The 27,991-nt window shown below is 41.0% G+C and overlaps 1 protein-coding gene across 4 annotated transcripts in view; it reads right to left on the bottom strand.

Annotated features, from left to right (window-relative positions):
* Positions 1-27,440, bottom strand: part of fam110b (family with sequence similarity 110 member B) — a 177,867-nt gene extending 150,427 nt beyond the window's left edge. For all 4 annotated transcript variants that reach the window (XM_051929069.1, XM_028803550.2, XM_051929071.1 and 1 more), the window contains exon 1: positions 27,092-27,440. The gene's annotated coding sequence lies outside the window, so the exon portion shown is untranslated. The remainder of the gene's footprint in view (positions 1-27,091) is intronic.
* Between the last annotated feature and the right edge of the window lie 551 nt (positions 27,441-27,991).

Raw genomic sequence — 27,991 nt, 5'->3', positions numbered from 1 at the left:
TCTGCCTCAATGAAGGCCTCTTTTATCATCTCTCCATCTTGGAAGGACTTGTTATGCTTAATGATCGAGTGACTCACCCAGAACGATGCTTCTGTGTGTCTGCCTTTGCTTTTGAATTCAGCCGAGTGAAAAATGGCGGCTGTCCGATTTAACTGCGATTTTAGTTCCCTCTCCTTTTTCTTTCTCTGATTTTTTTTTAATGCAACGCGATCTACCTGCACTATCTTTCCGATCTACCAGTCGATAGCAGTCGATGTATTGGGCACCCCTGAGCTAGACGTTGCTGGCAATTGTGTCCCAGTTTTCTTTTTTTTTTAAGAAAAAGTAACACAGCTGATTAGATCTGGTTCCGACTTATTTCTTGTCTAATAACATGCTACAGTGTGGTTGTTGATGAGCTATGAAACGCTGTAAATAAAATCAAAAGTAAATTACATGAACAATAAAAAATAAAAATATGAAACAACACTGATAACTTAAATATTACTACAGAACAGTTTCAAACAGCAACCATGCATCAGCAACCCTCTCATCCTATTATTCACATCAAGATAATTTTGTAAATTAGAATCTCAAAAGGATTTCATTTATATTCAGTGCATTTATGCACCACCAAATACCATGGCGACTGGAAGCATCATCTCTTCAACTGCAAATGTGCAAGAATGCAAATCAAGGTGCCAGATTTGGATTAATATTCTTAGATATTTACTTGTGTGCAACTATATGGGATGACTACATCACAAAGAAAATCAAGGTAACAAGGATAGTATATATCTATATAGTTATATATCTGGCTAACAACTTTATCCAAGGCACCTTACAAGTTCAGGAAACCTTACAACTTTTTACTGATATACGTACAGTTCAGGGTCACACAGCAAGTCAGAAACTAAAACGGTGGCCATGTGGTTACAAGTTGAATGCTTTGACCACTGTAACACAAAGATTCATCATCAAATTATTGTCTAACTGAATAATAATTCAGTACATTCTTTCTTGTCTAATGTTATCTCTTAGAGTTAAACATGTGAATTTTTTACTTCCAAATAAACTCAACTGCCTGGAAAGAGAAAAAAAACAAAACAAAAGCAAAACAGTGACTATAAAATAAAAATGACAGAAAATATATCATACAAAAACAACATGCAAACTAGACAAGCTACTCATTTGAGTGCCTAAAAATATCAAATCAGACTTACAATAACCTACATAAATAATACTCAGATTTAATAATAACCTTCTAATGTTCTACAGGTACAAAATGTGGCACAGCAAGGTTTGCATTCACTGTGTAATGCAAACAGAAAAACGTATAAAGAAAAGTGGAGAATGGGTTGATTTTACAGGAATGAATAGTCCCTTCTAAAACACTGCACACAAAATGATTAATAAAGAATTCCCCTTAAAAAACTCAACCTATGCAATTACTCCAAAATTAAGGACACCATTTCCAGAAAACCTACACATTTGATGATGGGTCAATAGTTCATTTTCAACTTAATTTCTATAATACATTAGAATAAGACCACAGTTTTAAGCTCAAATAAAAAAGAGAAATCAAAAGGACTGGTAAAATCTGCCTATTTAACCTTTAAATGTAAGAGCTGCAACATAATGTTCGCTCTTTATACTACACACCAGAACACACATTCTCCTTTTTCACACCTCAAACATAGACAAGACACATTAACAGGAAGAGTGTAAAGCAATGCGATTCTAAAGGCAGCCATTATTTGACACTTTGAGGTAGATGTGTAATGACTTTGTAATTGTAAGTGTAATGACTTTGTAAGGTAATGACCTTGCAACAGTGTAAGGTAGACTGTAGAAAATTAAAAATCACAACTAAAGCCATTGAAAAGGTAACACTTAGGGAAAAGGTGAAAAAGATGCTGGAGCTCATATTTCCATGAACAAACTTTACTTCTAGAATGTTTACATCACAAAATCTAATACTGAAAATAATATTCATGACTTCTCTTTTTAAGGGAATCAACCTTTTATGCATTTTGTATATCCACATTTTCCATTACAGGAGTCTGGGAAGTTCTACTTTGTCTTTTACTCATTGTCTTTTAATTCTAAGCCGGATTGGAAGTGCTTTTTTTTCCAATTCCACTTGTTCTGGGCTGATAATTACCTTATTTTCTGAATTTGCACCTTGATTATTCTTTTTTGCTCTTTTTTCTGTCCAGCGCATTTGAGTCTCTTTTCTCCGCGCTGCTTTCTTCTTTGCTTAGATGTCGACATTTAATTTATAACGTGCTGTCCTTATACGCTTTATATGTGCTGAGAGCCCTGAATCTGTGTGTGCTCAAATCCTTCACAAGACTGAATGTTTTGCTGCCTATTGTCCTATTTGATAGATTGTAAGTAGGGCGTGTCTTTGGTCTCGCGGGTAGCTTGTAAGTAGGGCGTGTCTTTGGTCCCGCGGGTCTTTAAAATGTCTTCCGAGAAGATCACGTATCGTAGACTTGCTTTTTGCTTTCCAGGACAGGATTTCTTTTTATAATAGATAGATGTATACAGTCAGTTATAATACAGACAAGTGTCTCAGGTTATGGCAACTCTTCGGTCGCAAATGAGCACAATAAAACTACAAAAATGTTTCTTTTCAACCCAAAGCACACCTTTCAGCTGTCCCATATCAAGGAGTAATGCAGCTAGAAGAGGGAAATTACATGTTTAGCAATTCCTCAGCAAAGACAGCATATCACTGTTGAGGAATCATTTCAGTAATTTGTTTTGGTGATTTAAGGTGAAAAAAATGTTCCACTGTCATTTTATTAATATGTCTAAAATGTTTTTCTGTAAAATAAGTCTTTTAAAAAATGACATATTTTTACCAATACTTTCATTGGCAAACATTTAAGAGCAAGTTCCAATTTACATACTAGAATAGTTTGGATTTTTTTTTACACTGCAAAGTAAAATACATTGGCACAAACCTTTTGTATATGCCAGATTATAATGTAATAAGATAGCTTTATGTTTACTATATACCAAGAATCTGTTTGTCGAAAGAAAAGCCTCTTTCAGTGCTTAACATATTAGCACATTTAACACATGGCTGAGGGAATTTTTAATTTACAACATATCTATATATATAAAATTCTTTTCGTGTTTGAAACGGAAATTATGTATGACCACATGATATGGGTGGTGGCCGAAGGCGGGGACCTTGGCGGTCCGATCCTCGGCTACAGAAACTGGCTCTTGGGACGTGGAATGTCACCTCTCTGAAGGGGAAGGAGCCTGAGCTAGTGCGCGAAGTTGAGAGGTTCCGGCTAGATATAGTCGGACTCACCTCGACGCACAGCTTGGACTCTGGAACCAATCTCCTTGAGAGGGGCTGGACTCTCTACCACTCTGGAGTTGCCCCCGGTAAGAGGCGCCGAGCAGGTGTGGGAATACTTATTGCCCCCCAACTTGGAGCCTGTACATTGGGGTTTACCCCGGTGGACGAGAGGGTAGCCTCCCTTCGCCTTCGGGTGGGGGGACGGGTCCTAACTGTTGTTTGTGCGTATGCACCGAACAGCAGTTCGGAGTACCCACCCTTTTTGGAGTCCCTGGAGGGGGTGCTAGAGGGCATACCTTCTGGGGACTCCCTCGTTCTGCTGGGAGACTTCAATGCTCACGTGGGCAATGACAGTGAGACCTGGAAGGGCGTGATTGGGAGGAATGTACCCCCCTGATCTGAACCCGAGCGGTGTTTTGTTATTGGACTTCTGTGCTCGTCACGGATTGTCCATAACGAACACCATGTTCAAGCATAGGGGTGTTCATATGTGCACTTGGCACCAGGACACCCTAGGCCTCAGTTCGATGATCGACTTTGTGGTCGTGTCGTCAGACTTGCGGCCACATGTCTTGGACACTCGGGTGAAGAGAGGGGCGGAGCTGTCAACTGATCACCACCTGGTGGTGAGTTGGCTTTGATGGTGGGGGAGGATGCCGGTCAGGCGTGGTAGGCCCAAACGTGTTGTGAGGGTCTGCTGGGAACGTCTGGCAGAGCCCCCTGTCAGAAGTAGCTTCAACTCCCACCTCCGGCAGAACTTTGACCACATCCCGAGGGAGGTGGGGGACATTGAGTCCGAATGGGCCATGTTCCGTGCCTCTATTGTTGAGGCAGCTGACCGGAGCTGTGGCCGTAAGGTGGTCGGTGCCTGTCGTGGCGGCAATCCCCGAACCCGCTGGTGGACACCGGCGGTGAAGGATGCTGTCAAGCTGAAGAAGGAGTCCTACAGGACCCTTTTGTCCTGTGGGACCCCGGAGGCAGCTGATAGGTACCGGCAGGCCAAGCGGAATGCGGCTTTGGTGGTTGCTGAGGCAAAAACTCGGGCGTGGGAGGAGTTTGGGGAGGCCATGGAGAATGACTTTCGGACGGCTTCGAGGAGATTCTGGTCCACCATCCGGCGTCTCAGGAAGGGGAAGCAGTGCAGTGTCAACACTGTATATGGTGGGGATGGTGCGCTGCTGACCTCGACTCGGGATGTTGTGGGTCGGTGGGGGGAATACTTCGAAGACCTCCTCAATCCCATTAACATGCCTTCCAATGAGGAAGCAGAGCCTGGGGACTCAGAGGTGGGCTCCCCCATCTCTGGGACTGAGGTCACCGAGGTGGTCAAAAAACTCCTTGGTGGTAGGGCCCCGGGGGTGGATGAGATACGCCCGGAGTTCCTCAAGGCTCTGGATGTTGTAGGACTGTCTTGGCTGACACGCCTCTGCAACATCGCATGGACATCAGGGACAGTGCCTCTGGATTGGCAGACCGGGGTGGTGGTCCCCCTCTTTAAGAAGGGGGATCGGAGGGTGTGTTCCAACTACAGAGGGATCACACTCCTCAGCCTCCCTGGAAAAGTCTATTCAGGGGTCCTGGAGAGGAGGGTCCGTCGGATAGTCGAGCCTCGGATTCAGGAGGAACAGTGTGGTTTTCATCCTGGTCGCGGAACAGTGGACCAGCTCTATAACCTTAGCAGGGTCCTGGAGGGTGCATGGGAGTTTGCCCAACCAGTCTACATGTGTTTTGTGGACTTAGAAAAGGCATTCGACCGTGTCCCTCGGGGAATCCTGTGGGGGGTACTCCGAGAGTATGGGGTACCGGCCCCCCTGATAAGGGCTGTTCAGTCCCTGTACGATCGGTGCCAGAGCTTGGTCCGCATTGCCGGCAGTAAGTCGAACCCGTTTCCAGTGAGAGTTGGACTCCGCCAGGGCTGCCCTTTGTCACCGATTCTGTTCATATCTTTTATGGACAGAATTTCTAGGCGCAGCCAGGGTGTTGAGGGGGTCCAGTTTGGTGGGCTCAGGATTGGGTCACTGCTTTTTGCAGATGATGTTGTCCTGTTTGCTTCATCAGGCCGTGATCTTCAGCTCTCTCTGGATCGGTTCGCAGCCGAGTGTGAAGCGGCTGGGATGAGAATCAGCACCTCCAAATCCGAGACCATGGTCCTCAGCCGGAAAAGGGTGGAGTGCCCTCTCAGGGTTGGTAGCGAGATCCTGCCCCAAGTGGAGGAGTTCAAGTATCTCGGGGTCTTGTTCACGAGTGAGGGAAGAATGGAGCGTGAGATCGACAGGCGGATCGGTGCGGCATCCGCAGTAATGCAGGCATTGCATCGGTCTGTCGTGGTGAAAAAGGAGCTGAGCCGCAAGGCGAAGCTCTCAATTTACCAGTCGATCTATGTTCCTACCCTCATCTATGGTCATGAGCTATGGGTAGTGACCGAAAGAACGAGATCACGAATACAAGCGGCTGAAATGAGTTTCCTCCGCAGGGTGTCTGGGCTTTCCCTTAAAGATAGGGTGAGAAGCTCAGTCATCCGGGAGGGGCTCAGAGTAGAGCCGCTGCTCCTCCGCATCGAGAGGAGTCAGATGAGGTGGCTCGGGCATCTGATCAGGATGCCTCCTGGACGCCTCCCTGGTGAGGTGTTCCGGGCACGTCCAACCGGGAGGAGGCCCCGGGGAAGACCCAGGACACGCTGGAGGGACTATGTCTCTCGACTGGCCTGGGAACGCCTTGGGATTCTCCCGGAAGAGCTAGAAGAAGTGGCCGGGGAGAGGGAAGTCTGGGCATCTCTGCTCAAGCTGCTGCCCCCGCGACCCGACCTCGGATAAGCGGGAGACAATGGATGGATGGATGGACATGATATGGAAATTACGTATGAAACACAAATTACGTATGGCCACTCGATATGGAAATTACCTATGACCACAGAACATATTATAATACAGGAACTAATCACTTCGTTTGTGGACGCCATTTTTATATCGTCTTTACGAATTGTTATCATTTGTGTGCGCCCCACGTCGCCCTCTCCCACCACTCCTGTCTGGACTACAGCGCTGAGCCGTCCGCCGCTAGGCGCGTTCTGACAGAGAAGTTTTATTTATTCGTGCACGTGACTGTCGCTGAAACTGCCACATTGTAACTTTTTTTTTAGTTGGCAGTACTTGATAGTAGAAGAGATGAGGAAAACAGCTTTGCATCTTTCTACTTTAACTGCACCGAGCTGTAAACAATTTGAAGACGAGACCACCTTCAGCGGCAAGGGGTTGTGAGAACAAAGTGGACCTTGGGAGGCGCGGAATGTCGGGCTGCTCCGCTGAGTCGAGAGCTTTGCAGTTTCAGGCAGCGTCCTCTCTTCTAGCACTGTTTGTGACACTTCAAGTCCCCCGTCGGCTCCTGGGAGAGTGGAAATCTTTGCGAATGAGTGTAATCGGCGCCATCAAAGCAGGACTCTGTTTGTAAATTGCCCTACACAACTACTTACTGTCCCTTTAGGTAAGTTCGGGTCACTAAAACCCCACAACTTTCAAGGTTGCTTTTGTGATTAATTATTTTAACAAGTAAATCACAGGCATGCACTGCAAAGTTGTCAGGCAAAAATTTGTACGATCATATAGAAAATTTAATTTCTATACCACAGCGGTCATGTAGCACCTTTCACAAGGGATCTACTACTTACCTGTTGTGTTATAGCGCCTTTAAAATGTAGTTTACCCGAAACCACTCCAGTAGTGCTCAATGTATTTTTACTTCTTAAATGTTAATGTTTTACTGTTTAATAACTTATAGACTACATTTTATTTTTTTTCCCTTGCACTCAGTGAGCGAAGCCACTGTGTAATCAACTAGTAAAATATAAATTCTTGTGCTTTTAGTCTAACTTTTCTCAGGCTAAGGCAATGTATTTTATAACATTCTCAAACCAGCCTAAATCCACTTGAGTGTCATGAGAGGTCTGAAGGCTATTCTAGCAGCACTAGGCACAAGGCAGGAAACAACCCTATAAACAGTAAGCCAGTCTATTAAAGGGCCCGCCCACCCGTCTGCTCACACACACACACCTGCACACACACACAAACACATTTACACAGATGCGATTTTGAAATGGCAATTGATCTAAGCAAAGCATTATTGAGGACATGGAAGGAAAACGGGATCACCTGGAAAAAAAAATGCAGACCATTGTATCCATACAGAAAATTACTTGACACAGGATTCAAATCCAAGACACTGGATCAGTAAGTCAGCAGTGGTAGCCAGTGTGCCACTGCATGATGTTTTAGGTTATGCAATAAGCACTTTCACATTATGACTGATCTCGATTTAATACTGTGGAACAAAAAAGTTATTTTATTAACTTGATATGCATTCATTCCCCCTCTGAAAACTCAATGCCTAAAACAATTACAAATGACATGTTAACAACTCTAAAATCTATCCAACTTGCCCTGGATGCAAGATGACCTCCTATTGAACATCAACTGCTTCATGATTCTAAACTGAAAATTAAAAAAATAATTGTGTATAGGTAATATTACGCATATTGCACAGACAAAAACCTGTCTAAAGCTGTCACTCCCAATATGAAGGCAGTCCTCCCTTATCTGAAGAGTGCAGTAAACAGGCTGGCATTCAGCAGCACTACAGGAAAATTGGCTATATTATTCAACAAGGAACACTGCAACATTGAAACAAAGGAGCACTAGCTACAACATTCAGGCTTTCAACTATAGGTGTTTATCTGCAACAAACCCACTGTCAAACAATACAGAAATACTGAAACAAAAGAATAATTATACTTACAAAATCAAATTTAGAAAGTTGCAACAGTCAATAGCATTGGCCTTATTTGACCTATGATGTTGGAGAGAGGCAAAATAATTACGGTGATACCTTTTATGTATCAAACTGACATGTATTTATAAATGTGCTTTATTTATATACAAACATGTGTATATATACATATTGATATACATATAAATATATACATTCATGTGTCTCGTGTGCTTATTTGAAAAGAAAAGAAAAAAAACATACCTTTTCCTACAATTTCCAGTTAGTCCATATGCTAGTTGCTGGAAGGAAGTAAATGGAAGTGCTCAGATTTAATCAGCTATGTACCTAAGTATAAGAAACAGCCTAGCCAAAACAGATCTGAGGTGACCTGTCTCGTTCAAGGATACAGACATCAAGGATGTACTAAAATGATGGTATACACATATTGACACTGGCCTCCTTTCAAGAATTGATTCCTTGCTAGGGCCAAATGTTTCCAGGTCAGCTTTGTGTCCAATCAATCACAAATTAAAGCATGGAGATACAGTAATCCCTCCTCCATCGCGGGGGTTGCGTTCCAGAGCCACCCGCGAAATAAGAAAATCCGCTTAGTAGAAACCATATGTTTATATGGTTATTTTTATATTGTCATGCTTGGGTCACAGATTTGCGCAGAAACACAGGAGGTTGTAGAGAGACAGGAACATTATTCAAACACTGCAAACAAACATTTGTCTCTTTTTCAAAAGTTTAAACTGTGCTCCATGACAAGACAGAGATGACAGTTCCATCTCACAATTAAAAGAATGCAAACATATCTTCCTCTTCAAAGGAGTGAGCGTCAGAAGCACAGAATGTCACATAGATAGAGAAAAGCAAACAAATCAATAGGGCTGTTTGGCTTTTATGTATGTGAAGCACCTCGGCACAAAGCTGTTGAAGGCGGCAGCTCACACCCCCTCCGTCAGGAGCAGACAAAGAGAGAGAGAGACAGAGTTTGTTTTTCAATCAAAAATCAATACGCGCTCTTCGAGCTTTTAAGTATGCGAAGCACCGTGCAGCATGTCGTTTCAGGAAGCAGCTGCACAAAAGATAGCAACGTGAAGATAATCTTTCAGCATTTTTAGACGAGCGTCCATATCGTCTAGGTGTGCGAACAGCCCCCCTGCTCAATCCCCCTACGTCAGGATCAGAGAAAGTCAGCGCAAGAGAGAGAGAAAAGTAAGCTGGGTAGCTTCTCAGCCATCTGCCAATAGCGTCCCTTGTATGAAATCAACTGGGCAAACCAACTGAGGAAGCATGTACCAGAAATTAAAAGACCCATTGTCCGCAGAAATCCGCGAACCAGCAAAAAATCTGCGATATATATTTAAATATGCTTACATATAAAATCCGCGATGGAGTGAAGCCACGAAAGGCGAAGCGCGATATAGCGAGGGATCACTGTACCTTGAATGAATGGGTAGGCAGCAATACAATGGAACAGTAACCACCTCTGAACATGTAGCTAAATACCAGCCTTAAGTGGTTAAACCTTCCCTTTGCTCTTAATGTAGCATCAGGTTAGTTTTGATTCTGACAATTCCATGTTACTGTATCCATATTAATGTAAATATTTGGCTCTGCCTAAAACAATGTCTCTAGAAGGACTTTTTACATGTCTAACTAATGATTTTGCTTCTGAGTAACTACATAACATAAACAAGCATAAGGAAGTCAATATTCAACTAGAAAGTGATGCACAGAGTACACCGCTCTGGTGTCTCTAGATTCTAAAGGCCTAAGAGTTCAATTTGATGTGGTCTGTTTCATTTGTGTTGTGTATTTCAAGCATGCTTTGGCAGGAAAAATGGCTAGTAGGTACGCAGTTAACAATGAAGGTTAGTAGAACCCTTGTATAAAAATCAAAAGTGTGTAGCCTAAGTATACACTGCTAATACTTGAACTGAAAAAATAAAATAATGCCAATTGAATCATTAAGGTTATATGTATCTTTTCAAGCCTTCGGTGCCTTCTGTGATTCTGGGGAATGTAAACTCAATCTCAAATAAGATCGATGAACTGGCTGCGCTGGTGAAAAATGTAAGGACCTACAGAGAATGCAGTTTGTTGTGTTTCTGCGAAACGTGGCTAAATAACACCATCCCAGATGCCAACGTGGAGCTACCCGGGTTTAGCACAGTTAGAGCGGCCAGAGATGCAAGTACCTGTGGTAAGCACAAAGGAGGAGGACTCGCTCTCTATGTTAATACACGGTGGTGTCACTCTGGACATGTTAACGTCAAAATCTCCACTTGCTGAAGGGATATCGAACTGTTGGCCGTAAGTTTACGTCCCTACTATTTGCCCAGAGAGTTTGGACATGTCATTGTTGTTATTGTATACATTCCTCCTCGGGCGGACGTGGAGTCAGCGAGTGACATCATCCATTCCGCTGTTGCTAAGTTACAAACGCAGCACCCTGAGGCGCTTGTGCTAATCGCTGGAGACTTTAACCATGTGACGCTGGACAAAACATTGCCTGCATTCTCCCAGTATGTGGACTGTAACACCCGGGGAAATAAGACTATTGATTTACTGTATGCAAACGTTAAAGACGCATACAGCGCCACCCCGCTGCCTGCGCTTGGGAAAGGAGATCATAACCTGGTTCAGCTTCAGCCTCACTATAAACCAAAAGTTAGAGTCCTACCTGTAACCACACGATCATTCAGGAAGTGGACCCCGGAGGCTGAGAATACTCTGAGAGAACTTTTTGGAACTACAGACTGGGATATCCTGTAGGGATCTCATAATGAGAACATTGAGGAAGTTGTTGACTGCACTACTGACTACATCAACTTCTGTATGGACATTGTAGTTCCAGTAAGAACAGTACGCTGCTATGCTAACAACAAGCCATGGATTACAAGTGACATCAAGGGCCTTTTGAATCAGAAGAAAAGGGCTTTTAAAGACGGTGATCAGCATGAGCTCAAGCGCGTGCAGAAGGAACTCCGAGTCCAACTCAGGGCGGCGAAGGAGCAGTACAGGAGAAAGCTGGAGCAGAAGTTGCAGAATAACAGCATGAAGGAAGTGTGGGATGGGATGAAGATCATCACTGGCTGCAGCTCGAAGCGGGGTACCACCATTGAGAGAGATGTGAAGAGAGCAAACCAAATGAACAACTTTTTTGACAGGTTTGACCACCCTAACCCACTCTCACTCTCACCTCGGAGTACTGCACCCTCCACACATCCTTCTGCTGATACCAGCATAGGAAAAACATCCCCACCCATAATAACAATAGCGCAAGTGAGCAGAGAGCTGAGGAGACTTCGTGCCAGCAAAGCAGCGGGTCCAGATGGAGTATCGCCACGACTGCTGAAGGTCTGTGCATCGGAGCTGGGGGGTCCTCTACAGCGCATCTTCAACCTGAGCCTGGAACAGGGGAGAGTCCCGAGGCTTTGGAAAACATCTTGTATCACCCCAGTCCCAAAGGTATCACGTCCTAGTGAGCTGAATGACTTTCGGCCTGTTGCTCTGACATCACATGTGATGAAGACCATGGAGAGGCTGCTGCTTCACCACCTTAGGCCACAGGTTCAACACGCCCTTGACCCTCTGCAGTTTGCATATCAGGAGAAGGTGGGAGCGGAAGATGCCATCATCTATATGCTACACCGATCCCTCTCTCACTTGGACAGAGGCAGTGGTGCTGTAAGAATTATGTTTCTAGACTTCTCTAGCGCCTTCAACACAATCCAACCTCTGCTCCTTAGGGACAAGCTGACAGAGATGGGATTAGATTCATACCTAGTGGCATGGATCGTGAACTACCTTAAAGACAGACCTCAGTATGTGCGTCTTGGGAACTGCACGTCTGACATTGTGGTCAGCAACACAGGAGCGCCACAAGGGACTGTACTTTCTCCGGTCCTGTTCAGCCTATATACATCGGACTTCCAATACAACTCGGAGTCCTGCCATGTGCAAAAGTTCGCTGATGACACTGCTATCGTGGGCTGTATCAGGAATGGGCTGGAGGAGGAGTATAGAGACCTAATCAATGACTTTGTTAAATGGTCCGACTCAAACCACCTACACCTGAACACCAGCAAAACCAAGGAGCTGGTGGTGGATTTTAGGAGGCCCAGACCCCTCATAGACCCCGTGATCATCAAAGGTGACTGTGTGCAGATGGTGCAGACCTATAAATATCTGGGAGTGCAGCTGGATGATAAATTAGACTGGACTGCCAATACTGATGCGCTGTGCAAGAAAGGACAAAGCCGGTTATACTTCCTTAGAAGGCTGGCTTCCTTCAACATCTGCAATAAGATGCTGCAGATGTTCTATCAAACAGTTGTGGCGAGCGCCCTCTTCTACGCAGTGGTGTGCTGGGGAGGCAGCATTAAGAGGAAAGACGCCTCACGCCTGGACAAACTGGTGAGGAAGGCAGGCTCTATTGTTGGCATGGAGCTGGACAGTTTAACATCTGTGGCAGAGCGAAGGGCGCTCAGCAGGCTCCTATCAATTATGGAGAATCCACTGCATCCACTAAATAATGTCATCTCCAGACAGAAGAGCAGCTTCAGTGACAGACTGCTGTCACTGTCCTGCTCCACAGACAGATTGAGGAGATCGTTCCTCCCCCAAACTATGCGACTCTTTAATTCCACCAGGGGGGGTAAACGTTAATATTTAACATTATACATAGTTATTGTCTGTTTTTTTCACCTGTATTATTATCATTCTTTAATTTAATATTATTTATTGTATCAGTATGCTGCTGCTGAAGAATGTGAATTTCCCATTGGGGTTAATAAAGTATCTATCTATCTATCTATCTATCTATCTATCTATCTATCTATCTATCTATCTATCTATCTATTCTTATGTTCATAAAGCTTGATGCCACAAGTTTTTTTTTTTTACTAAAATTCTGTTATGACTAAAGAATTACTGTAACCTTCAAAAAAGTCACAACATCCTTGCACTGGCTTTCAGATGAAATACTCAAACCAAGGTCTTTTTGCTTGTGACTCTACAGAAATGGCTGATGCTCTGGAAGCAAGGAATTTATGAAAAAGAATGAAGTGAGTACAAAAATGTAACAAGGATCCTCCCTGTACATAAATATAGGTACCAACCATATTCATATCAAAATACCAAACAGTAAACCTATATTAAAATCACATTAAAAGGAACATATTTGACTTCTCTTTGCTGCTGGAGAAATAAACCGAGACTTCAGCTCCTGTGGTAAATAATTTAGTTAAAAAGGCAAATGTCTCCAGTTATTCCCAGTGTGTAGAGGTTAGTACCTACCAACAGTGGTCTAAGAACAAACAACGGGTAAACTGGTTACAGAGTCATGGGCAACAAAGGCTCAATGATGCACATAGAGAGAATCTGGTTTGATACCCCAGAACAGATTCTGTAGCATAAATTGCTGAAATACTTAATGCTGACCATGAGACAAAGGAGTCAGAATACACAGTGCATCGCAGCTTGCTGTGTAGCCATAGATGCATAGCCACAGACGGTCACGCATGCTAATCCCTGTCCACTGCCAAACATACTGACGATGTGCATGCGAGCTTCAGAAGCAGACTATGGAGCAATGGAAGATGGTGTCCTGGTCTGATGAATTACATTTTCTTTCAGATTATGTGGAGAGCCAAGTGCGTGTATATCGTTTATCTCGGAAAGAGATGGCGGCAGGATACACTAAGGGAAGATGGCAAGCTGAGGAAGTATGATGCTCTAGACAATGTTCTTCTGGGAAATCCTGGGTCCTGGCATGCATGTGGATGTTACACTGACACGTTATCACCTATGTAAAGACTGTTTCAGATGACATACACTCCTACATGGCAATGGTATTCTCTGATGGCACTGGCATCTTTCAGCAGGATGATGCGCCCTGCCACACAAACAAAAAAATGTTCAGCAATGGTTTGAAGAACACAATGTGCTGGCTTGGCCTCCAAATTCCCCACATCTGAGTCCTATCAAGCATCTATAGGTGGTGCTGGAAAAACAAGTTCCATCCATGGAGGTCCCATCTCACATCCTACAGGACTTGCTGCAGTGCTAACCACTTGATGCCAGATACCACAGAGGTCTTGTGGAGTATATGCCTTGATGGGTCAGGGCTGTTTTTAATAGCATGAGGAGGAGCTATGCAATATTAGGCAGTTTTAATGTTGTGGCTGATCAGTGTATTATGTATTGTACTTCCAGATTAGTATGAATTGGTTGTCAGCTCTCACATGCTCCTTCAACTAAAGAAAATCCTTTCTGATTTTATCTGAATGAGTCATGGACTATTTGGAGTCAGTCACTGGCCATGGTGCATTAGGCAATAGCTAGATAGGAGCACACCACCGACTGCTTCTGACTCATTAAGATTACATTAAAGAAGGCAACAACAGAAATTCCCTGGAAAAGTCATCAAATGTGACAAGGTCTTATCCATCCAACCAAAGCAACCAAACCAAGTCTAACAATTTTTTACTAGTCTGCACACAATTACAACTCGAGATGTGTATAAAATAAACACCTGTGGCTTCAACCTCAAAAATAAACTGGAAAATTAAAAAATGCAACTAAAGTCTTTTGAACTGTATGACTTTGCTTGCACTACCAGGCAGTTGGCGTTTCTGAATGGCATTGGCTACCAGTATCTGCCTGCATAAAAATAATAACCTTGTAGAAACTGATAAGACCATTTGTACAATTATGCATTGTTTAGAGCTTTCACATAAAATTAAACAGGGTATCCTAAAAAATCCTAAATAAAAAATGTTCCCTATCTGCAATTAAAAAAAGCTAGGGAAGTGTCAGTCAAGAGTTCTACTTGACAATTATTTGTCAACCTAACAATTGTAATCATTGACTTCCTTGAGAATTTTGCTATTTACTTTCCTAATTCTATAACAGTTAAAGGCTAAATAATGTGCTAAAAACACATACAGTATTGCTAACTAATCAAATACCAATCTGGACACTGGAAAAAGTGGAAAATGCAGTATTCAAACATCTAAAAAGATTTTTTCCTTCCCATCCTTTTATTAAAATTAATCCTCACTTGATTTCCCACAAAAGCTGTGCCTTGCAAACATCATGTGCGTGTCCCTTTTTAATTCAAAAGGCCTAGTTTTGAATTCCACTCTCTCTCATAAGTGTTAAATGAAAAAATAAGGAGTTGTACACATTACATGAAGCAGCAGTTTTTCTTGAGAAACAGTGTAAGAGACCTGTGCCCTTTGACAAAAAAGACAGTAATCCACACCCTCCCACTCAGCTTAAAAGCAACTTTTAAAAACCACACAATAAACTGAATTTCCAGCTACAGGATATCTGGATATAGAATCACATATATAGTGAGTGGCTCTCACTCTTCAAAATCAAAATATTAGCCACACATGTAAAACTTGAAGAGAGGGCAATTTTCTGTCATTGAAATTTTAACATTAAATTAGAAGTACTTTTTAATATTGCAAAACAAAAAAAAAATTTAATAAACTAAAATACAATGTCTGCGGTGGGTTGGCACCCTGCCCGGGATTGGTTCCTGCCTTGTGCCCTGTGTTGGCTGGGATTGGTCCAGCAGACCCCCGTGACCCTGTGTTCGGATTCAGCGGGTTGGAAAATGGATGGATGGATGGATAAAATACAATGTAAATGTCTCTAAAAATCAAAAGAAAACATCTTAAAGTAATATCTAAGAAAGGCCATTTCCCAGCATTCCAAAACTTAAAAAATTGTTGCCAAGTAAACTATATCTTCTTATAGAATATGCTACCGTGGTTGTTCGTTTGTCTGTCCAGGATTTTAAATCACCTGTAGCTCGCAAACTGTTTTACCGATTGACCTGAAATTTGGTACACATATACTACGTGACGTCTACTATCCGCTTTCAGGGTGATGATTCTACAATAAAATAAAATAAAAAGAGTAATAAAAATCAACTCTCTGCAGCGCGCAGCAGGGTGGCCGTGCAGCGCATGCGTACGTACACCATTCTCATTCCCTACCACCTTCACGGTCACTTCCCCTACCTATTCATATCTTAAATCATTTTTGAGGCAGATTGAAGTCTTAAGTGCCAGCTTAAGTGAAAAATTAAGAAAAACGTACTAAGTAATTGCAACACAAAAACTAACTAATCAGTTTTAACGCGAAAAGATGCCGACGGAAGAAGAGAAGCAGCGGGCCGCTACGGTGGAGACAAGAAGAGCTGCTCAGGAAGCAACAAGCACATCAACCTCTGAGCAAACGAATGGTAAACGTACACAGAAAGAAAGAGGATGAAAACTATAAATGTTCAAGTCAAGTGTATTCACTGCACGTTATCGTGCAGTGCGCCGTTACTGGTATGTAATAATGTTTTGTGAGTCCCAGATGCAGGTAGCTACAGCATGGTTAACATTAGTGATAGAAAAGTATCAGTTCATTGCTGGCCATACTCACACATTCATCTACAGTCATTCTTACAGAGCCAAAGCTGTCACCAGTTATTCTAATACATTTCTTTGATATGAGGGAGAAAATTTAGAGTAACCATCGAATAAACCCCTTTGTACAGGAGGAAAGGCTCCAACTCTATACAGAATAACCATGCTGGGAATCAAGCCTATCTGCCTAGAACTGTGAAGCAGCAGTGATAACTACTGCACCACAATAACCACCCTAAAGTAGTAAAAAAAACATCCAAAATTGCATGCCCTCTTTCAGCTAAAAACAGATTGAAACATTAACCCCTTAGCATATGTCTACACAAGAGGAAAGGAATTTCTGATTTCAGAGATGAATCTCTTAAGATTCCAAGCAACAATCAACTTAGGTAGTTTAAACATAATCTTGTCTTGTATAGCAGAAATGAGTGTGACACGGCTATTCCTGTACACTGTTTAGTTAAAATTAATCATTGTACATAGGGAATCTAAAAACACTATTTATACTTTTTCAGTGCCAAACCAGGAGATTCAAATAATTTCCTTGACCTATCTCTCAGGATACTCATGTATGTTGAAATGCAGAGACATTTATTATTGTATGATGCTGTCAGATATCTGTACTTAAAGATAACTAACAATACAATAAAAACAAACTAAATACATCAGGCCCTGAGTTATGTTATTGTTGACATTAATAACCCAATTTTGTCCATTAAGTAGTATCCTAAAATGCATCATTCTTTATTACTTATGTTACAGAAAAACATTTCATGCTTATTAATAAAATGACAATGAAGTTAATGTACTGTACTTTAAAATCACAAACAAGTAATAATTTAAAATTGACCACAAATATGTACAGTACATTAACCTGATTCTTAAACATCCTCAAGATTTCTTTTTAATGATAAACAACTTCACAGTTGGAAAAGGCACAATGAGGGCACAAAATCCCAGGACTGATGAATGAACCGTCAACAGAGACAAGCTGTCTTTACTGAGTGATTGCCAAAGGCTGTGACAACTCTTAAGGCATTGGGAATCAGAAGCAGCCGTCTTTGTCAGTTAAACAGGCATTGGACGATCGAGATTATTGCGGTTATACAGTATTCAGTAACACATGTGCACAAAAGCACACAATAGTGACAAAGTCTATAATGTCGGGTACTACTACAGTCTGTTAGCAATGGCTGCTACATATATCAATCCACATCCAAACTGGTTTCTTTTGTTCGTAAACCAAAAGAAAAGAAATCACAAGATACAAATTAATTGACATTCAGTTGAAAAGAATGGTTTATAGTTTTCATAAGTTTTTTCATATCTGTGGAATTGCCATAATCCAAAATCGCCATTATCAAAGTCCCACCTGTAACACATGAATGGTACCTCACAACCTAATGTAATTATCAAGCCCATGTAATAAAATGCTACTGTCAACAGTATGGCAGGTTTTGCAAACCTCTGGCCCTTTATTATGAGGACTTGTCAAGTGTGTGCACATAGGGGACAACTTAAGGCTCTGGTGATTGCAATTACCCACCACTCCAGGGTTTGGCACTGTGTTCTAATGCATGTTCTCTTCCTTCCTCTGCATATTGGATGTTTGACAGCTGTGACATCTCTGACTCTGGTGTCTGTCCACCTGGGCCTGCCTCTTCTTGCCAGAAGGACATATAACAGGAAGTTCAGCCACTTGGAAATCAGTTCACTGGGGACCTCCTATCTAAAAAGACATTTCTTGCAATTACAGTAATCCCTCCTCCATCGCGGGGGTTGCGTTCCAGAGCCACCCGCGAAATAAGAAAATCTGCGAAGTAGAAACCATATGTTTATATGGTTATTTTTATATTGTCATGCTTGGGTCACAGATTTGCGCAGAAACACAGGAGGTTGTAGAGAGACAGGAACGTTATTCAAACACTGCAAACAAACATTTGTCTCTTTTTCAAAAATTTAAACTGTGCTCCATGACAAGACAGAGATGACAGTTCCGTCTCACAATTAAAAGAATGCAAACATATCTTCCTCTTCAAAGGAGTGTGCTTCAGGAGCAGATGTCAGAGAGATAGAGAAAAGCAAACAAATCAATAGGGCTGTTTGGCTTTTAAGTATGCGAAGCACCGCGGCACAAAGCTGTTGAGGGCAGCAGCTCACACCCCCTCCGTCAGGAGCAGAGAGAGAGAGAGAGAGAGACAGAGAAAAACAAACAAGCAAAAATCAATACGTGCCCTTCGAGCTTTTAAGTATGCGAAGCACCGTGCAGCATGTCGCTTCAGGAAGTAGCTGCACAGAAGGTAGCAACGTGAAGATAATCTTTCAGCATTTTTAGACGAGCGTCCGTATCGTCTAGGTGTGCGAACAGCCCCCCTGCTCAATCCCCCTACATCAGGATCAGAGAAAGTCAGCGCAAGAGAGAGAGAGAGAGAAAAGTAAGTTGGGTAGCTTCTCAGCCATCTGCCAATAGCATCCCTTGTATGAAATCAACTGGGCAAACCAACTGAGGAAGCATGTACCAGAAATTAAAAGACCCATTGTCCGCAGAAATCCGCGAACCAGCAAAAAATCCGCGATATATATTTAAATATGCTTACATATAAAATCCGCAATGGAGTGAAGCCGCGAAAGGCGAAGCGCGATATAGCGAGGGATTACTATATTGCTTATATTCCACTTTCAATTATGGAGGGTCACCAGGTGGTGCCCCAGCTCTTTATCATAGTCTGCCTAATTTCTTACACCATCTTAGTACAATTTTGAAATTTACACACTTTTAAAGAGCTGCTTGCTGATGGTGCTGCTATCAGCAGCTAAAAGGGCTATATGGAAAGGATGGTATGTACTAGAAGGTTTTCAAATCTATTTGGCTTCTGTATTATTTTGGTCATTTTCATTTTGGCATGCTCAAAAAGGAATAGGGCAATCATACTTCCACTTTGTTATTCTGGGCCACAGTCATTAATTTGGTGAGAAATGTTTGTAAATGTCAAGCTTGTATCTCACACTTTGTGTATACTGTCCGCACATCTTGTTGTTCTCAAAAAAGTCATGTAAATTTGAAAGTATCATTACTATAATAAGAAATATAATTCACTGTAATCAGAAAGATATTAGAATGTCTATGACTGCATTTAATCTGTTTCTAGGTAGTGATATGGAGGAAAACAAACAGTTTTTTTCACATTAGTTGTTATTATAAGATAAAAATGAAGGAGGATTTTCTTTTTTTTTCCACGTCGAATCCCTGTGTGTGTGGGAGTACTGTAGAGTAAATAAAAATCTAGAATGGCATAGACATTGGGCAAGAAAGTGAAGCGAACGTGCAAAGCAAAATACTCAGCGAGTATTATTTATTTATTTATTGTGAATTACTGCTGAATTGGATTCTTGACCTATTGAACTTCGAATTTGATGCAAGGGATCTGGGTATTGATAGCGAAAGTCGGGTACCCGTGTCAGCTGATTGGCCCCAAGCTGATCATTCAGCTGATGAGCCTATGGCAACATTCGCCTAGGAGGACTACACAGACACTTATCAAACTCAGATTTTGATGCAAACAATCTGGAAAATGAAAACAAAAGACAGGTACCTGCTTCAGCCCACTGGTCCCCAGCTGACTACAGTGTTAAACACGCTTGTTTAGCTGATATGCCTACTGTAATGCAGGGCAGTGGTCTCAAACTCCGGTCCTGGAGGGCCGCAGTGTCTGCAGGTTTTCATTCTAACCCTTTTCTTAATTAGTGACCAGTTTTTGCTGCTAATTAACTTATTTTTAAATGACTTGTTGTTGAAGACTCAGACACCTCAAATGTTACTTTTTCTTTAATTAGCAGTCAAATAATAATTAGATATAAAATGAGCTAAAACACGACCAGCAAACTGTGTCCATCATACAATATCTGATAGTAAAGAAAGAAGGTCTCAGGAATGTTGATCTGCTCAGGTCCACAAAACATTTTAACCGCCCTCTTAGAAAAGAGAATATAATAATTTTGGAAGTGTATGCCATTGCACAATGAGAGTAGCAACAAGCCATGGAATTAAAGAACGGGTTTAATCAACAACAAGAATTGGGTCCTAATTAAGCAACTGGTTGGAGTGAAATTGGTTGGAGTTTGAGACCTTGACTTAGTTGCTCTTCTGTTGGCTCACTCACTTCATGTTTCATTTCTGTTTGTGTGCCATTTAAGGAAAGAAATTAAGCAATTCAGAGGAACGATAAAGAAATTCAGGGGAACAAATCTTAAAAAAAATAAGTCAATTAAAATGAAAAGAAAAGGAATTAATTAGCAGCACAAACAATGCACTAATTAAGAACAGAGTTAGAATGAGAACCTGCAGCCACTGTGGCCCTCTAGGACCAGAGTTTGAGACCACTGCTGTAGGGGTAGGGGAGTGACATTAGTCATAAATACGTATTTTATGTTGATTTATGTGTCAAACTATTGCTTTGTGTGTTTTTCAGAGTTTTTTGGAAAAATATTTAGCCCCGGGACAAAAGGAAAAAAAAAACTGGCCCTAAAAGAGTTAATTATATTTCATATGGGAACTGCAAGAGGCATACTCAGGTTTTTATCAGAAATTTAGTTGTAATTGGATCTGAAGAACAAGGAGTTTTGTTCATTTTGGTAATCGCTGGCACATTTTTCTGTTGTTATAAAGTTAGGACTGATATGCAGTGGTATGCACAAGAAGTGACATACTCTCATTCAGCATTAGATTTTGAATCAGGTGTGTTTTTGTCTGCATTCTTATATTATTTAGCTTACTGTTTAAATAACAACATCATACAATTTGTGGAACTAACATAAGACAGAATTTTACAAGGCAGTGTGGATTTCTTATTTGTCAAATTGCCTGAACACCCATCATATCTGAACAGTATTAGAGAAGGACCAAAGACTTTTCTTACACATTCTATAGTTTGCAATTCATTTGTCCTTCATTTTACACTTTAATTTTTTCTTGGCTTTCTGATTTAAAAGCTTGGTGTGCTGGCATTTAATTACACTAAGATTATTTTTGTGTTAACTATTTTAGTTTAGAGAGCTTTTTTTTATTAAATTATCTACAATGGTAGCAAAACTTAGATGGACATAACACCTAAGTTAGTTCAATTTCTGTTATAATATAAATCTTCACAATGCTATGCCTATAGTTGCCTGATTTAATTCCCACCACCAATTCAGTGTATTTCCTTTTCAGGTCTCAGATTACTGAATGCGTGAGTAGTCTTGGATAAGGGTATCTTTAAATTATACATATACTGTATTTTGAATGAAAATACAGGTTCAGTATGCTAAACTAGTAGGTTGCCCAGGATAAAGCTGTGAACCAAACAAACAAATACATGTTTATCTCTGTGGACTGAGCCTGTCTTCAGAGAAGAACATTACTGAAAAACAGATTACACAGACTGTGCATTTACTTTCTTAAGAAATATTTAAGTCTTACTTAACATGTAGAAAATTCTTTGTTTTGTTAGTTGTGGTGATTGTACTTTGGAGATACACGATAGAGTATATGGTGTACCACAAGGATCTACTCTGGGCCCGCTGCTTTTTTCAATCTACATACTTCCATTAGACCAGATTATCTCAAAGCCCAAGGTGAGCTACCGCAGCTATGCAGATGACACACAGCTGTATTTTTCTATAGCGCCTGATGACCCTGATGCTGCTGGCTTTCTGATCCAATGACTTACCAGTATTTCCAAATGGATGGAGAGTAAATTTCTCAAACTAAATAAGGAAAAAAAAAAACTAAATCTTAGTGACTGGTAAACATGGATATAGCGAGGGCATTAGAAATAAACTTGATTCCTTAGGTTTAAAAATCAAGGCGGACTAAAGAATTTAGGGGTAATCATTGACTCTGACCAAAACTTTAACCTTATTATGAGAACTACGGTTTTTCAGTTAAGGAATATAGCAATAGTTAGACCTTATAGCTTTACAAGATGCTAAAAAATGTTGTTTTCACTCAACTCGATTACTGTAATACACTCCTAACAGGACTACCTAAGAAAGACGTCAATTGATTGCAATTAGTACAGAATACAGCAGCCAGAATCTTTTGGCTTTTTCACAGTACATTTTAGTTGTATTCCTAATAGACTGTATGGATATAGAATTATTGTATTCTTCTGAGATCCTCAATTTGTACTAATCCCCATTATTCTCTGCTGTCTTTTACGATCTTCTGAGGTGGTGCTCTGCGCCACCACTACCTGATCAAGTTACCATGCAGCCCCCTGAGGTGACGGATGAAGGCGGGTGTCTCATCTGTCCACAAGACCAATTAAGTATTAAATTTATACTTCATCAGGCTTTGTTCAGTTGTGACTATGCTGTGTTCAACGAAAGGTGACAAAATTAAAATTGATTTTTTTCAAAGATAAAAATAATAAAATATATACATTCTATTTTTATTACATTTGGATTACTTCCACAAACCACTAGAACTGAAGTTTGTAATAAACATGTAAATACAAACTGAGCCAGGGAGAATTTAAGAGACTCGATCAGGGTCACAAAATTATCAAAGTGATCTTTTGTCCATTTGTCTTTCTGTGTGGAAATTAATTGATTTTCCATTAAAAAGCCAAGACTAAAAAATAATCACCCAGCCATTCATTTCATACATTTTCAATATGGAATGAGTTGAGAGAGGGACAATTTCCAGGCAGTATCGGACTCAGGGATGGGTTGTTAAACTAAGTTTGAAAATATGCCCATTCAAGTCTCCATTACCAAATGTGTACAAGTATAAATAACCTCCCAAAGTTTCATTCTGTGCATTTAAATTATCAATATCCCTTCAAAATGTCTGTACTATACCTTTGAGCCAAAGAACTGTCAGCCATAATGTGAACTCATCATTGTATTCCTGATGGACTTTAGCAGCCAAACAACATCCTTTCACATAATTCAGCAGGCTATTCTCTTAAATCTACTATCAAGGTGGAGGCCAAAGCTAGTCTGACATGGTTCAGAAAACATAAGGGAAACCAAATTCAGTATGATGCAGTATTGGCAGTAGACCAAGACTGAGGCTTTTATGACTTTGGCAAATAAATAAATAAATAGGCAACAAACAAGGCAAGGATGCACATCTAAACTAAAAATATACATGACTAAATTTATTTATACATTAATTTCCACTTAATCATCATTTATAATGTATTACTGATAATAACAAAAAATCTAGCAAAATGTTTTTTTATGAATTACTATTAAAGAAAAAAAAATCAATGGCAAGAAATTCCAGGAAAGAGTTACACCCCTGGGAAGACGTTCAAATGCTTCTAATGCATTTTCCAGGTTAGATATATTTATTCTTGCCAGGACATCCCCACCTCTCTCTCAAAATAGCCTATAATATGTTGCAATCTCAAGCAAGTGAGAAGGTTTTTACAACAATATAAATTCTTGGACTGACCAAACTTTGTCAGTGACCATTCTGCTGAGAATCCTGGCCTATTGAACTGCACTTTCTTTGGGGTGCAGTCCAGCTTTTGAAATTGTCCCCCTTTTTTGCTTAGCTCTAGGTAAACTGGTTTAATCAGCTACTAAATTTGAAAGTGTTAAAACTTCCGAGTGCCTTCAGAATATTATACTGGGAGGACACGCTTTAACCCACACAAATTACAATGTGTTACTTTTTACAGTCTGGCAGAAGATAAAGCCAACTGTTGCATGGTGAAATGAATATAAATCTTAAGAAATTATAGTAGTAACAAATCTCTAGTGTAATTGATGAACAATAAAAAAAAATACTGTCACATATGAAGCATCTGACTATTTACTCCAGTAAGCATGAGGTATGCTAACAGTGAAGAAGACAGTAAGGAAGCAGAGATGTGGATATACAATATTTAAAGTTGCCAGTTACTGTAATGTGCTGTAAAGTTACCAGATATATAATTTTAAAGTAACACTTCAAAAAAAATACAGAGATTGACAAAGCTGGCAATTATATGTTTCTTTCCATTTTCTACATATTTAGGAATTTACAGTACACATTTACTATATATTAGGCATGAGTGTTATTGGAAAAACGGTGGTACTTGTACAGCTGAAACATTGTGTTTCCGAGTTTTATATTGTCTTTTCCCAATGTGGAAGTATGTTTTATTTGTATTTTCCTTTTGCCATTGCATGCTGACCCAAATCATCATGAACTTATATGTAGTGTCACAGCTTCAAAGTGCTTCTTGACTATACCGCTTCCAATGTATAAAAAGTCTTCTGGTTTTGGACATTTTAAAGAGCATTTCAAAAAATCAGAATGTTGCCAGTCAATTTTTCACTTTGTACAGTACAGGTTTGGGTTTTATCGTAAATATATGTTCACTACATATAAATTAAGCATGTAGTATTGCTATGTCACACTGCTTCCTGGCTGAATTGCCACCAAAACCCCCCCATGTATGAAGACTTATTTTTGACTATGTCATGACAAATTTATTGTCATGCATACACATAATGCAATGAAATTCTTACTGGCATGTCTCCACAGAAGCGTCAACAAAAATATAATACAAAAAATAAATTAAAAGCATTCATAGCATGCAACATATATATATATATATATATATATATATATATGGGGTGGGAGAAAGTAGGTTTACAGTTCATATGGAAAAAGACATGCGGGTTATTGATTGCTCAAGCTCAAGCACACTTTAATAATAAGAAGAAAAAGAAATAATACAAATAAATAATGCAATACATAATAAATTAATAATACAAGAATAAACTTTGTGTTTCAAATACACATGCGGGTTATTGATTGCTACACTCAAGCACAATTTAATAATAATAAGAAAAAGAAATAATACAAATAAATAATGCAATACATAATAAATTAATAATACAAGAATAAACTTTGTGTTTCACATACTCACAACTGTAAACCTACTTTTGACCTCCCTTGTATGTATGTACTGTTCCCTGCCTTGCACCTGATGCTTGCTGGGATAGGTTTCAGTTTCCCCTGTGAGCTTGCACTGGATAAGAGTGTTTAGAAAATGGATATACAGTATGAATGCTGGAGATACACACACAGATGTACACATATTATCTCCAACCAGTACTTGGCTGTTCGGATACCTTACGGCCTGTGGGTAGAAACTGTCCTGAATCTACTGGAACAAGTACCAATGGTCCTCTATCGTTTGCCAGAAGGTAAGAAGAGTGTGAAAAGCAGGATGACCGAGATCTTTACAGCACATACTTTATGAGTTGTTCTCAATATATGCATAATACAGTAACTGTAAAAAACCATCAGCTTATGCTTCATTGTAATTTTTTGGCAAATGATGCATGATGCTGCAAATTGTTAAATACTGCCACCTTGTTCTCATCATCTGTACTATAATAATAATAATTCTTTACATTTATATAGTGCTTTTCTATGGAGCATCTGTATGAAGCCCATGTACTTGGCCTAGGTGCCCTCTGCTTGCAGTGTGCATATTCTTCTTGTGTTTTTAGAAGGCTCCTGCTGCAAGCTTCTTCTTTGCCCCACAACCTAATGACTGTCACTATGGGAGGACTGTATATGCCCTGCAATATAAGCTGTCTCCAGTCCAGGGCTGGCTCCTGCTCTATCCACATTGTGCCTTTGCTGGATGGCTAGTAGTGGGAATGAGACCTAATGGGTTGTAATGTAACACACACTGAGATGAATGGATAGACATTCGAATGCTTTTTGCAAGCTTACCTATCAACAATAAAACCCATTTTCATTATGGAATTAACAATATAGAAAAATGCTGCAAAGACGATCTGCAAACAAAATTCTTGTTTTCAGCGGCATTCGATTTCTCGCACGAATTATTCCAGTGGTTTGAAACAAAGCCACCATGGTGAGCTACAGTTCAACAGGGTACACCCGCCTGCCAAGGTGGACGCGACCCCAGAACCATTGGCTTCCCGATTCCGAGGCCACAATCCCGGCTCTTTACGGTATTTCCTCGTGATACTCGATCGTGCACAAAGCTTTCACTGCATAGCGGCTCGCACTGCCTTTATCTCGACACAGGAACAGTAAAAGAAAACTTCCTCGCATTGTTAGCCGGTGGCACTTGCGTTCCTTGCACGTCCTCTGAGGACGGACCACACTACGTGATGCATACCGAACTGAGTACAAAATGCAGCTGTTCTGTGCTTGTCCTTGCAATTTGGACTCGACTCGGGCATGGTGGAGTTGGCGGCGATGAGCTCAGATCTCCTCCATAGAAAGCTCACCCCCATCCCCCTTTTTCTTAAAATGGTTGAGGCAGTCGACACACTCGATTCACACGTAAATCATTCTTCTCCGATATATAAAACACAGAAGGGACAATGTGACGCATAGCGAGAGCACCAACAAGTAAAAACAGACAGAAGGCAACTGTCTGTCACCCGTGAGACAGGCAGGTCCACGTCGAAGCCGAAGAGAGCTCTGCAGCGGTGCGAAGCCCATGCCACCGCTACGCTTTTCAAAATGCCACACGATCATATCGTTCAAAGAAGAAAAAGATAACCCTTCCCGAAGGCACTCACAAGAATACTAAATGCATCGTCATCGCCTTACCTGCGTGCCTGTCACTCAAGAAGACAAGAGCCGGCGCGTCTGTTTGAATACACTGGCAACCCCGCTACCCAGCGGTTAACGCTGTACTGCCGCCTCTTTCAGTCCCGCAGCGCTAATTCAATCGCCGCTGTCAGCAATCCCTACCAAGATTTGGAGATCATAGAAAGGCGGGGGGTGGAGAGACGAGCAGGAAAAATTGCCCTCGTCCACTCGCATACGTCGCGACTGTCACGCTACACTACAGCGACAGTCCTCAGAGTGTTAAGAAAGCTGCAAACATTTTTAAACGGCGATCAGACGTGCGTGACGTTATTTTACTAGAACGCAACGAGCGTGCAGCCGTCTCTTCTTCCCTGGCAACTTAAATGATTTGTTCCATCTCGAATTAAAGGGGAAGACTTTACATTTTGCCCGACAAAAAATAACATTCGCAACGCAGTCTTGTCACCAGACACATTCGTGCATCACTTTTATATTCCTTTCCAATGAGACAAAGCGTGTGTGCATCTTGGCATCCACACAAAGAGCTAAATGGGTGCTGGGTGCACAGGTGGCATAGAACGATATTAAACCATTCGGAAAGTCTCCCTGATTCAGTTCAGGTTCGCAAGGCATAGAGTCTGTCGGTGTCCACTCCAATAACATTGCAAAGCACCCCTCAGGCAGTCTGGAATCTCCAATAAATTAAACCCGCGAGTCTGTGGGAAAAAAAATACCCAAGCTGACATGAGGAGAATGTGCCAACTCCACACAGACAGCGCCATAGAAGGGGCATTTACACCCAGGACCCAAAATTCGCGAGGTAGTTCTCCTAACCCTGATCCCAGTTAATAATGAATACATTATAATATTGAAAACATTAACCATCACATAAACAATGAAAGTTCACAATACGTCATG

This window comes from Erpetoichthys calabaricus, chromosome 6 (assembly GCF_900747795.2).
Source record: "Erpetoichthys calabaricus chromosome 6, fErpCal1.3, whole genome shotgun sequence".
NCBI classification, from domain to species: domain Eukaryota; kingdom Metazoa; phylum Chordata; class Cladistia; order Polypteriformes; family Polypteridae; genus Erpetoichthys; species Erpetoichthys calabaricus.
Note: the sequence above shows the minus strand (reverse complement) of the source record. Positions and strands in the feature narration are given on the sequence as shown.